The sequence below is a fragment of the Nannospalax galili genome, unplaced genomic scaffold (assembly GCF_000622305.1).
Source record: "Nannospalax galili isolate Female #2095 unplaced genomic scaffold, S.galili_v1.0 scaffold291, whole genome shotgun sequence".
In the NCBI taxonomy this organism is placed as follows: domain Eukaryota; kingdom Metazoa; phylum Chordata; class Mammalia; order Rodentia; family Spalacidae; genus Nannospalax; species Nannospalax galili.
In genome coordinates, this window is record NW_008330588.1 from 931,484 (window position 1) to 944,985 (window position 13,502).

At 49.2% G+C, this 13,502-nt stretch overlaps 1 protein-coding gene across 1 annotated transcript in view; it reads right to left on the bottom strand.

Annotated features, from left to right (window-relative positions):
- Lzts1 (leucine zipper tumor suppressor 1) overlaps window positions 1-13,478 on the bottom strand; it is a 64,618-nt gene extending 51,140 nt beyond the window's left edge. The window contains exon 1 of the mRNA XM_017802593.2: window positions 13,253-13,478. The gene's annotated coding sequence lies outside the window, so the exon portion shown is untranslated. The remainder of the gene's footprint in view (window positions 1-13,252) is intronic.
- Between the last annotated feature and the right edge of the window lie 24 nt (window positions 13,479-13,502).

Sequence of the window (13,502 nt, forward strand, 5' to 3'; positions counted from 1 at the left end):
TTTTTCTTTGAGACAGGGTCTCCCTGTAGCCCCAGCTCTCAGCCAGGTAACAGCTACCCAACCCCAGGTGTGGATGAGATCAGACTCAGCCATCTTCCCCAGAGGCACTTCTGTTGGGTTCCACCCTAATGTCTTGGCTATAGGTGCTACCCCCTTCTTTCCTGGCCTCCATGGCACAGCCCAATTGTGCTTTAGCCTAGAGGAAGCCTAAACCAAGGCACCTGGGTGCTGGCCTTTTCTCCTAGGCCCCGGGGCTGTGGGGTGGAATCCAAGGTCCACTCACCTCTAATACCCTACCACAGACTATATCCCTAGCTGTGTGTGTGTGGGGGGGGGGTATGTATGTGCATGTATAGAGGCCAGATAGCAATAGCAGATGTCTTCTACAATCATTCTCCACCTTGATTTTTGAGACAGGGTCTCACTAAACCTGGAATTCATCATTTTGGCAAAGATCAGTTGATTAGTTAAGCTTCGGGGATCCTCTTGCCTCCACATTGGGATTCAGTATTTATTGGTTTTTATGTAAGTACTAGGGATTCAAACTCAGGTTTTCATGCTTGTATCACAAGTACTTTACTAAGTCATCTCACTTCATCCTTTGTGTGTGTGTGTGTGTGTGCGCGCGCGCGCGTGTGTGTTTTATTTTGAGACAGGATCTCCCTAAGTTTCCTGGGCAAGCGTTGAATTTGTGATCCTTCTGTTTCAATCTCACAAATAGTTGGGATAACAGGCCTGTGCCACCACTGGGCGTGGCTCATGATGCTGGGTCTTACACTGGGTCTGGTACATGTGGCGGTCTTCTGGCAAGAGAAACCTGTAGTTAGAGAAACTTATCATCTTCAAGAGGTTCCTTACAGTCACTCAAGGCTGAAATGGATTTGTGTCCAAAGTCTCAGGTTCCAAAGGACCCTCACAATAAGAAGCTGGCCAGGCAAAACAGGTGGCTGGTCAAAGGAAGGCTCCCTTTACTCTGTCGCTACAGAATCCTGGCCCAGCTTCCTGGGAATCACAGGTCTGGGCAAGACCCAGGGACCGGCACTGCAATTAAATCAGACCCACAATTGGCAGCTTCCAGAAGATCCTTGACCGCCCCCCGGGTCCCTCGCCCCTGAGCAGGCAGTGGCACAGTGCTGAGGAAAAGCAAGAGAGGGGAAGGACAGTGGCTTGCTGCCATCTCCTCATGTTTCCTGTCCTGGGATGCACCTTCCCCAGGCCCTTTTGGGTGGAGACAGCTCAAGCTGAGACCTCAAGGTAGCACCATTATTTTGACTTCTGGCAAGCTTCTCACAAAGCATTCCATGTCAAGGAGAGTGAGGGCCTGTTCCAGGCTTCCTTGTGCTTCTTTAACAAGTTTCTCACCTCTCCTCAGCTTGGGAATCTCTGAAGCAAGGTCAAGTGGGAGTTTAATAGCCATCCCTGGGACTGTGCAGAGGGTAGCCCTTTGAACTCAGGCCCACTGGTGGGTGGTTCTCACCCCTGCATAATTCATAATTTAAGCGGGAGGGCTTGAGAATGCCTGGAGGGCAGTGCCTGGTTTCTTCAGGTTGCTGAGCAGTTTAAGAAATCGTTTCCTCACACCTAGGCCTGGAATCAGATGCTCCGCCAATAAACCCACAGAAACAGCCAGGGCATCCCTCTCCTCTACTTCCCACCAGCTAAGGAAGCCAGGTGTGGGCAGACACACTGCCCTCTCCCAGGCAGACAGGAACATATTATGCTGGAGCAATTTGTGTTCTTTAACAATGCAGGTTTAACTCCAGATCCTCAAATTCAACACTGTAATAGTCGTATGCCTCCAAGGAAGTCACCTTAATTCAATGAGCCATACCATTAACAGGAAAAAGTTTCCTCCACTGGCAGTATTGGGGGAGACAAAGGAAAAGGAAACCGACACAGAACCCTCTGGGAAGGTCCATTAAACTCCAGCCTACTTGTTTCCTGTGGGAGCATTTGAATGTCTTCTTGGTAGGGAAATGTGTCCCCCATAGCAGCATCTTCTCCTAGGCCCACGCAGGCCACCCACCTTGTTTAACGACATCTAGGCAGAAGATTTCTTCTCTCATCTTCCCATGCAGGATTCAACTCTACCATGCCTCAGCATTCTCCTGTGTGAGACCCAGCCAGACCTGGGGCACTCTCACATCTGGGCAACCCCCATAAACAGAATACACAGAGAAGTTTCCTTTTGCGTGTTTTCCTTTCTCCCCGTTTCCTGTCCTCAGGTGCCACATAATCCAGAAAGTTGAGCAGCTGGAAAAGACATTGGCTTTGAAGCAAGAGGCAGGAGGAGGAAGGAAGAGGAGGAGAATAAACCCCTTTCCAGTGGCTGGGATGGGGGGGTGAGGGGGGAGCTTCCTAACTTGGGTCTGCCTACACCCTGCTGGAGATAGGGTCTAGGGTTCTTCCTGGGGTGCAAGGAAGCCCAGTTGACGTGCATGGTCCCCAATCCCCTCTCCCTCTCCCCTCCTGGGCATTCTGCACCAGCCATTCTGAGCTCTCAGTATTGGGTTCCGACTTCAAGACAGTGAGGCCAGCTCATCTGTCCAACATCATTTCACAGGCAAGTCAAATGGACAACAGCGATGGAGAACAGGAGGACAAAGGTGGAAAAGGTTCCTTCGAATACCGTTATCACTGAGTCCCTTCACTGGACTGATAAGAAAATCAATGCCACTGGCTTCACAGCCTGACCCTAAAGTTGTCCCTCCCTGACCCTCAGGAAGACCTCATGATCCTCCGTCCCAGGGAACTCAGCTTCAGGCATTTTTCTTCCCTTGAACTAATGGGATGGAGGAGAAGACTGACAAATTGAGCTACCACAGTTCCACATGGTTTTGTTTAAACGGGCTCCTATGATTCCCAGAGCAATTCTATATGAGACAATGCATTCTACAGATGCACAAATGAGGCAAGTGGCTTGTTCATTAGCACACGACAAGAGGAACTCAGGGAGTCAGGATCTCCTGGAATCCCCTGGCTCTGAGACCAGAGGTCCACAATTAGCAGTGGGCCTGAAGTGGAACACTGGCCTGAACTCTGCCACCAACCAATCAGCTGTGGGAATCTGAGTAAATACTTCCCATTCTCCAGGCCTCTATCTTCATTTGGTTGTTTTGTTTAAGCTTTTGAGTGTATGTATGTGTGTACATCCATGTGGGTGCACATATGGGTGCAGATGTATGGGTTCATGGCGTGTTTGTGGAGGTCAGGACAACCTTGTGTATGTGTGTGTAGTGGTCAGAGGACAACATCTTGGAGTTGGTTCTTTCCTTTCACCTTTATGTGGGTTGTGGGGATCAAAGTTGAGCTGCCAGGCTTGCACAGCAAACGCCTCTGCACACCGAGCCAGCTCTCTAGCCCCACTTCCACCTTTGGCACAGGATCTCTCATTGCCCTGGAACTTTGCCACACAGGCCATGTGACCTTCCATGGATTCATGTTTCTGCCTTCCCCCTATGGTACTGGGGCTCTGTGGATTCGAACTCAGGTCCTCCAACTTGCAAGGCAACCACTTTACTGACTGAGCCATCATCTCTAGCACTTTTTAAAAATGCAACCCTTGGTGATTTCCTGCAAATCTAAAGCAGAAAGGTATCACCCATGTATCCTGTTATATAAATAAATACAGGGTCCAGCACCTTGACCTTGGATTAGGAACTTCCCCCTCCTTGAAGTCTCAGCTACTCCCAAATAGTTCTAGGCTATAGGGGCTCTCTAGGAACACATGCTATCAACCAGGAGATAGGACATAGGGTAGAAAAGTATTCCAATGAGCAATATTATTTCTAGAAAGCAGACTCACATCCTACAAATCTAGTCTATACTCCACAGCTAGATTAGCTGCCTCCAGCCAAGGTCTGCTTATGGCTTCTCCTCCACCTCCCAAACAACATTCACACGTCCCAGCTGGAAGCACACAAGTCCTTCTCCATCCAGCTCCAACAGGTGTTTCAAGGTTTGCCCCACAGCCTGCCATCCTGCACCTTGTCTCCTCTCCACTTCATCTCCGTGAAAACCATACCATTCTCAGGCTTTTCTCAAGCTCTGTGCACTCCAGGAAAACACTTTATAAGGATTTTTTTTTTGGTCTTTTTGAAACAGGGTCTCCCTGAAGCTCCAGCTGGCCTGGAACTCACTGTGTAGACCAGGCTGGCCTTGAACTGACAAAGATCCGCCTGCCTCTGCTTTCCAAGTGCTGGGTCTACATGCGTGCACCACTGCGCCCAGCCTCACAATGCTTTTTATTTTTTTAAAGGTACTTGTCAGCGGCTAGGGATGTAGCTCACTTGGTAGATTGCTTGCCTCATGTTCAGGACATTTGAGTCCGAGCATCAAGTAAAACCAGGCACACATCTATAATCCCAACACTTGGGAGGTAGAGGCAGGAGGATCAGAAGTTCAAAGTCATTCTCAGTCATTCTCTAGGGCAGCCTAGGCTAGAGACTGTCTCAAAACAAATGAAAAAAAAACCCCAAATGTATTGATCTCACCCCCAGCACCAGACCAGTGACTTCTTATGGCAGGTGGAAGCTGCAAGCCTAACTCTCCTAATCTGGTAGATGAGAAATTACAGGCCCAAGAAAAGCCATGTGTGGTGCCCACACCTGCCTGTCAGTCACAGGCTGCTGAGCCTTTGAGCAGAAGCAGCTGCAGGTCTGGCCAGGGGAGGAGCCCAAGGCAGCTGGAGACGCCTTCCAGAGCCTCCTTCAACATCTTTACTGTGCAGGTGGAGGTGGGGGCAGCTCTGCCTGCTTTCCCCACCTGCCTGCAGTGTGGTTTATCTGCTGGCGCCACTGAGGCGTTGGGGCTGGGGGAATATGATCAGTAAGGAGTGCGGATTGTCTCAAGATGTGAGCCTGGTCCAATCTACCCTCCCTCCTCCCTGTGCACTGCCTGAATGCCCTTCCACCTTCCATGGGGGAGCTGGAGCTGAACATCTGAAGGTCGTGGTATAGGGAGCTGCCTTGAGTGTCCAACTATTCCTCTGAAACAGTGCTCCCCATGACCTCACTGCTCAGGGGTAGCGTGGACCCAGCTCAGGCATCCTGCAGACAGGAGGGATGGGGCTGCCTCTTAGGTCAAGGGCAGCCTTGGGGCTCATTGCCTCTGCCCCTTGACAGTTTCTAGCGTCCCCGCCTCCCTGGCTGTGTGTGAGGTTTTCTTATTATCTTCCTCAAGCAGAGGGCAGGAATGAAGGACTCTGGGTTGGGGGAGCTCAGGTTAGTGCTGTGTGCTTCTTTCAAACTCTCCCCAGATGAGCACACCCATGTCATCAGAGACTTAGAGAACTCTTGTCTAGGTCACTCTGCCCTGCCTAATGGAGTCCCAGCTGAGAACTCACTGTGGTCTCTACAACCACACCCCACCCCCCTGCAAATCCCAGCAGGAGTGCCAGATGTGTCCTGAAGGGAACCCCCTGACTTGGGGGAGACCACAGGAAGCCTTCTGAACCAGGGCTGCCAGGTCTCTTGAGTTTCTTCTTCCCAAGACTGTCTATTCTGTGTTTAACCCCTTCTCTCCAGGAAGCTTCCTTATTGAGAGGGTAGGCCAAGCCCTGGACAATCCCTAGCTATCCCTTTTCTCTTGCCTGACTGTGGCTTATTCAGTACAGGAAAATCGGAAGGGCTACCATAAGCCTCACTACCATCAGTCTCAGCCATTAGGCTGAGTCCAGACCCTGCCCAGGGCCTGGTGCTATACACTGGAGGCATGGCACACTTCCTCTTTTTAAGGTGCTTATAATCTCAGCTGGGAGGAAAGATAGAGCTGAAAAGCTAAGTCCCAACACATAGGGACAAATGCTCAACAGGAGCGACAAGTACATAATGTTGAATTCAAGGAACAGAGAGCTATGAAGGGCAGGACTTTCTCTCTCTGACCCACGTTCTTCCTTCCAGACCAGGATGGGAAGCCCCTCAGATGTACATAGATCCCTGTGTTATCTCCCCTTCATGTGACACAGTCCTACCACCCAGTGTCACTGGGGTCCCCAGGAACAGGGGCTGGCAAACCCCAAGCTTACTTTCCCTGCCCTATTTCGCTTCCTCTTACCTCCTTCCCTCGCTCCCCTCTCTTTGCACGTCTATACTCAATTCTGTCTTTACAGCAGGAATATAATGTTCGGCTGCTTCACACCCACTCTGAATGCTGCCAGCAAATAATGACTAAGGTAGTGGGTGGAAGTACAGCAAGTTGAGACCAATTTAGCAGTCCAGGGTGCCAGGAGGAGGGTGATTTAGCAGCAAATGGCTTTGCAATAGCAAGGGAATGAAGCTGCCCCCAAAGCCATCAGGCCACTGAGCCAAGCACACAGCCCTGCCCTGAGTGCCTGGGTCACGGGTTTCAACAGTTACCTGGGCATCTATGCAGTGAGATGGATGCACACACAGGGTTCCAGAGCAAAGGCCACCTACCCCCCACCCGTGGTCTCAATTCCACTTGAGGGACTCCTTTCTTCTTGTATGCCCTTCATGCTGGGAGTTTCAACTGCATTGATCCCCCCACCCCCAGGATCTGCAGCTGTGAAGGGCTCATAACCACCCAAAGCATGCTCTGGGCATGGTAGAAATCGAGGTTCTGAGGTGTCAGAGTAAGCTGCCTGAGCACACCCCAGATCCTCCCACAGAGAGACCAGCTCACAGCTCAGGAAGACAGGGGTATGGATCTTTAGGTTTTGAGACCTTGAGAGTCTCTAAAGGTTTGTGTAGCACGATGTGCTTGTGAGTGTGTGCATGGGTATCACAGGAGAGCACATTTCAGAGAGAGAGAGGTGATGACGGAGTAAGTGAATTGTAGTGTCTGTGAGTGAATGTGTGTGTAGACGTGTGTGTACACCCTGCCTGGAGGGCCACCATCTCCTCCCACAGTGACAAGTGACACAGAAGCAAAGCTACTGGTAGTCTGCAGAGGGCAGCCTTTGTTCCAGGTGGTGGTTCCAACCACATCACATCTGCTCAGGCGTCAATTTGGTCTGTCACTTAGTGAGAAAAATCACCCTTCTGTTGGGTAATGATTAGGAAAATTACCTCCAGCATTAGCTAGCACACACACCCCTTTTTGTTTGTACTGTTTCCTTCCACTCTTCCCACGACACGCCATCCTCCACCGGGGGAAGTTTTCATGTGTGATAACCCGAGGAGTGTGGCTTCTACATGGTATGGTGTGCTGGTACCCAGCAAAGAGGATGCTGTCCTGTTTCATTCTAGAACTTAACGGCTATGTTCAAGGTGAAATAAGTTACAGACTAAGCTTGCAATTTCAGTGAAATACCATTAGTTCAGTTTCTTTGGAGGGAACTTGTGCTCTAATTTCAATGTGGCATGTACTAATAAACTTCATGTACTAATTATAAAGAACTAACTAACATACTATAATCCTCCTTTAAAGCAAACCCGAAATAGATAATCCACTGCCTTAGCTTCTTCCTGGCTTGAATTGAGCTTAACACTTTATAACATATGTTTTATATATATATATATAGTGCTTAGGAAGAAGGGAAGCACAAGAACTGAAGCAAAATTTGAGGCTTTTATCATTGTTGACTTACAATAATTATGAGAGTAGATAAGCCCTTGAGATTTAAAAAATTATTTATTTATTTATTTATTTAATTTTGTGTCTGTATGTGTATGTGTATAGCACTCATGTAGCTGTCAGAGGACACCTCGTAGGAGGTGGAACCCAGGAATCAAACTTCGGTTATCAGGCTTGGGAGAAAGTGCTTTTACCCACTGAGTCATCTTGCCAGCTCTGAATTCTAAAAACATCTTTCTTCATTTATTGGATACTTGTCAACAATTTAGGGCTCCTAAGTTTGTTTAATTAATAAGGTCCAGGGCTAAGAGCATAGTTCAGGGGTAAACACATTCTTAGCACATGCAAGGATCTGAGTTCTCCTTCCAGCACCCTCCCCACCACCTCCACCCTAAGGAGAAGAAAATGAAGTCAATAAAACCCAATAGCCTTGTAATTATAGTACAACTGGGACCCAAGTTAGTTGGAGCCAAGGCTCAGCATTCCCCTAAAAGTACTGTGTGAGTTCCTTCACCTGAGAGGTTCGCTGTTTCCTGCCAAAAAGTAGAAGGAACAACACAGAGTGGTTGTGAGGTATCAATAATAATAACAATAAGCCAACCTTTAAAGCCTAAAGTACTATACAAACAAAAAGAGCTGTAAATCATTGTTTTGGAAAGCCTTGATCCACCCAAAAGCAAATGCAAGCCTGTGGTGGCACATGCCTATAATCCTAGCACTTGGGAGATGGATGCTGGAGGATCAGGATTTCAAGGTTATCTCTTACTACACAGACAGTTCAAGGCCGTCCTGGGTTTCATGAGATCCTGTCTCAAAACTAAACAAAAGCAAAAAGGAAGCTCAAGGAGGTTGGCTATAACCTGCTTAAAGATTCCTGGGGCAGTTGAACAGTTCTTGGTTGGCAAGTCCTCTCAACCTTATCGTTACCCTGGAACTATCTAGGGAGATGGCAGTCAGGACCCAGAGGAAGCCGGAGAATGGGAGATGCCAGATGGAAAGACCATCCTACAAAGATGGCTCTGCCAAAGGGCCTGGGAGCCCAGCACAGCCCAGCCAGGGACTGAGTTTAGCCACAGCCTCCTACCTAGTCGCACTGACGGGCGACAGATGAGCTACCTCCCACTTTCCACTCACCAGCTCTGTCTGGAGGGAGGCATCAGACTTCCCTGAGTGTTCTTGAAAGAAAAAGTTCCATCTCCTCTGCTCTCAGCTGGCATCTTGGAATTCTGACATTACCTGTTATTCTACCCACCCTCTTTATACCCTCTTTAGGGTCCTCTTCCAGGATGAGTTCCCAACCACCTCTGCCATCTCCAGCTCATCTCCATCTTGCTTGGCAACTGCTGTATTAAAGTTAGTGTGGTCCCATTTTCAATGTTGTCATCAATTCATAAGTACTGGTTCCTCTTCCCAATTATCAGTGCAAATTTTAGCCTCAGGGCATTATTTTACCTTTTAGAAAAATAACCACAAAATAACCACATATATTCTTTAGCCCTTCACATGGACAAGACTTTTAACAAAGTGAATGGGGGCTGGTAGCTCAGCTGGTAGAGCACTTACCTGCCATGAATGAAGTCCTGGGTTTGATCTCTAGCACCTAATCCAGGCATAGTGGCACATGCCTGTAAGCCCCTCACTAGCAGAGGAAAAATGTCTCAAAACAATTTTTAACTAAAAATTTAGTGAAATGCAGGTTTCCAAACTTGAGTAATGATCTTTGAAAGAAAAATTAAAATGATCATAGATGCCTGAGAGCACATGTTGCCCTCATAATGTGATACAAAGAGCACAGGAAGATAGCCGTGACCTCCCCATGTGACCTCCCCAAACAGGACAGCAGTTCATTCCCCAGAGCAGGCTGAGCGAGTCCAAAGTCCAACCTGGAACAAGAAGATTCACTCAAAGGCAAACTCAGAGAGCTAAGATGCAAGTGGCCTGAAGAGTCCCCAGCCAGTTGGTTACTTCTTTCTTGGCAAACACCCTCATGATTGCCTTGGAACTATCTGCCACTGAGGTTCTGAATCCACAACTCTAGACCCCAGGTCTAACTCAGGTCTAGTATCTTCCCCTTCTACAACTGCTCTTGTGGTTGATAAACCTGGAGATGAAGTGGGTGGGGTTAGGTCTCCCTAGGCTCTAGAACTGTTGGAGGCAGGGTCTGGGATGGAGCAGCCTTGTCTAGGCAGAGGCCTTATAACACAGCACAGGAAGGGACAGGCCATGCCAGCAAAGTGTGTCCATGCAGAATCCACCATCGCAAACAGGGCTCTTCTGCCAATGCTCCTTTTTCCATCACTTTGTTGAACAAGCACTTACTAAGGGCCTAAACCAAACAGCCAGACACTGTATCCTGAGCTAGGTAGGAATTCACTGCATAGGCTCTGCCTCTGGAACTTTGTAGTTCTTGGGGGAGCTAGTGTGTCAGTGTGGTAACAGCACCAAATGGCAGTAGTAACTGAGAAGAAGGTTCAGGATCTCGACTTAAGAAAAAGATAGGGGGAGGATGAGTACTTTCCTAGAGGAGCCAATCCTTAGGGTTAAAACAATGATGCAAAAGTTGGAGACTGTAGTTCAGTGGTAGAGTGTTTGGCTAGCATGCCCAAGGACGTGGGTTCTATTCTGAGCCGCACAAAAAATACTAAGCAACCAAACCATGGTACAAGTGGGGAGGCTACATTTGGGGAGAAATGGGAGTGGGCAGGGCAAGAGTATTTGACCCAGAAGAAGCGATGTGCTTGTGGTCAATAGTAGCAGGAGACCATCTACTGACATGAGTCCAAATCCTTTTTCTGGCTGACCAAAGTTACTTAACACTCCTCTGGTAGTCATGTATGCCCGGCAGGGCTACAGTGAGACTTGAAAGAGACAAAGAATTAAAAGTACTGGGCATCCTGTGTACTTAGCAGATGGGGTTAAGCGTTGTCACAATATGGTCCACACACTAGTTGACTCACAGCTACTTGGGTTCTTTATCATTCTCTCATTTATCATGGGTTTTTTGTTGTTGGATTTCTTTTTCCCTCTGAGACAATGTCTCCCTGTCACCCCAGCTGGCCTGGAATTTGCTATGTAGACTAGGCTGGTCTCAATCACAAGTGCCTCCCAAGCGCTGGGATTAAAGGTGTGTGATACCACACCTGGCACATCAATTTTTCTAAACGTTGTTGTTTCGTTACTGGTTTTTAAATTTTTGAGACAGAGTCTCAGGTAGCCCAGGCTGGCCTTGAACTTTTATCTTCCTCCCTCTACCTCCTGAGTGGTTTGATTACAGTCATGTGCCACCATATGTAGTCTTTAGATGGCATTGGGGATGGAACCCAGTACTTCCTGCATGCTAGGCAAGCACTCTTTTAACTAGCTGGAATCCTAACCTACCCTCCTCATCGCTGAACTTCACTGCAGGGCCCAGAGACTTGGCATTTTGTAGCATCCAATGAAAACTTGTGGAATGAATGTTAAATAAGCACAGAGGTATATAAATAAGTGTTCAGGATTAGAAGGCCATTTTTATCTGCTTAGAAAGCCCATCTACTTTTTCACTCATACATGCAAACATCTTGCTTCTCAAAACTGCATGGCAATCTTGGGCCCTTGCCCACATTCTCAGAGCATTGGCAATGCCTAGCCCATTCCACCAAGCACACCTCTTATATGGCAGCCCCTGCTATCATTTGAGGCAGACAGAGAGACAGAGCCACCTTCTTCAGTCATATAACTGCAGATTGAATTGCTAAAGCAGGTTTGCCTTGCCCAGTGCTCAAAGACTGCTTGAAATGTTAAAGAACCATCTTTTAAAAAAAATTTATTATTTTTATGTGTATGTGTGTATTGCTTGCATGTGTGTTAAGTGTACATGTGTCATGCAATGCTCACAGAGATCACAAGAGGGCGTCAAATTCCCCCAAAACTGGAGTTATGGATGGTTGTTAGCTGCCATGTGGGTGCTGGGAATCGAACCTGGGCCGTCTACAAGAGCAGCCAGTGCTCTTAATCACTGAGCCATCTCCCCGGCCCCTACTAAAGAACCATCTTGAGCAACAGCAAGGGTCTCTTCCTCCTTCTCACTTGCATAGAACCCCCTAGAAAGATACTACGGGCTTTCTTCTCACCTCCAGCAGGTGAATTCTCATTACTCACATCTACCCAGCTAAGACCTGCTTTTTGAACCTCGTGAATACCTGACTTGGCTCCCATTAGCTGTGTGACTTCAGGGAACACCTCTCCCTTTGGGGTGGGGGTGGGGGCTCCATGTCTTCAGTAGATCACATCTCATGCCTACCTGGTAGTTATACTTTGAGGACAAAGGAGATAACAAATGAGATAACGTCTATGATGCACAGAAAGTGGTCAGAAGAAAGGGCTGGATAAATACAAGGTGCAGGACCACACCTGATGAGGGTATATTCTCTGCCCACACTGTGTTCTTTGCCAACCTTGTGCACTCTTCCCCCTCCCCCCTGTAAATTCTAACTCTAATACCCACATGCATACACCCTTCAGACACCTCCTTTTTCCCCTCTGCCTGCAGAAAATGGTTTTTGAACTTGGAGGAAGCTCAGGTTACAAACCCTCAAATGCCCCTACCAGCAGCCTCCTCTCCAGGGTCTGGGTGCTGGAAAGGACTGCAAGCAGGAGCTTATCTCTCTGTGGCTGGACTCTGAGGCTCTATCTAATAGCAGCCACAGAGAGGACTCTTAGGTGGAGCAGCCCGGGTGAGGGCTGTTCAGAACTCAGTGCCTCCTCATCAGTTGGCCAGCAACTAACTCAAAAACCAGAACAGAAGGGCTGACCGCACAATGCATAGGTTTTTGAATCCCTAAGCATCCCTTGCGCATGGGAAATTGAGGACTCTGCAGCGTTTTCTCAGGCCTGACAACCCGTGGGCGAGCAGAGCACTCACATGCTCCACAGTTCAATCTCTTCCACTTGCAGCCAGAAAGAGAAACATCACCTGGCCCTCGGTGTTGTGGGTGCCTGTTGCTACTGAGGTAAGCCTGAAGCAGGATTGACTGGAGAGGGAAAGGGGACCTGACCCCCTGTGGTGAGAGAGGAAAAGGACTGAACAGGGTATGTGACGATTTGCCAGCCACTCTTCAGCTGCTCACACAGCAATGACCTGCTGACCTGCAGCTGCGGGTGGGGGGCACTTAGACACCCCAGTTAATCATCTTCCTTTCTGTGCTCCTCCGTCTTTGTGACTTCCTTTAGGGAGTCGTTCCAAGCCTCCAAGTGCATCTGTGTCATCTCTAAGAGAGCGGACACAACGCATCTTCAAAGTTCCAGCCTGCAAAGTTCACTGGCCAACCTTAAAATCCTCTTTCTGGGTCCTATCTCCTGCGGCCTCACTTCCTCGCCTTCCAATTCCTCACCTTCATCCTCATGTCACCTAACACATGTCTCCACATCAAATTCAGGATTGGGAGTAGAAAAACCCCGGTCTGCCAGAGACTTAGACAAAGACTAGACTGACTGATGGACGCACATCCTTTCCTACCGGCTGGGACCAGATCTGGAGCATCCGCGGTGGCAGAGGGGAAGACCCCCTGACAGAGACAAAGACACCTAGACAGACGCTGACACAGACAGACAAAGACCGACAGACGCGCGGACTCACCCCCGGAGTGGCACGCCGCTTTCCCTGCCGCGGAGCCCCGGGCACTGCCGGGGACACTGCGCGGGAGAGGAGCGGGACCTCGGGTCTGCCGCACCTTACCTGTTCCCCTGCGCCCCGGGGCTGGCTGCCGATGGCTGCAGGTTTGGATTTTCAGTGTTTCGAGTGGCGCCCTGTCTCTTTTTCTGCAGAGGTGCCGGGTCGGGCAGGTCCCGCGGAGGGCAACTCTGGCTCGCCGGAGCGGCAGACGGGCAGAGAAACTTTCGGCCCCGGCGCGGGTCCGCAGCCGCCCACCGCCTGCCCGCTCGCTCTCGGCGCGCTGGCCTCTGCGCCGGGTCCCCAGCCGCGGGCG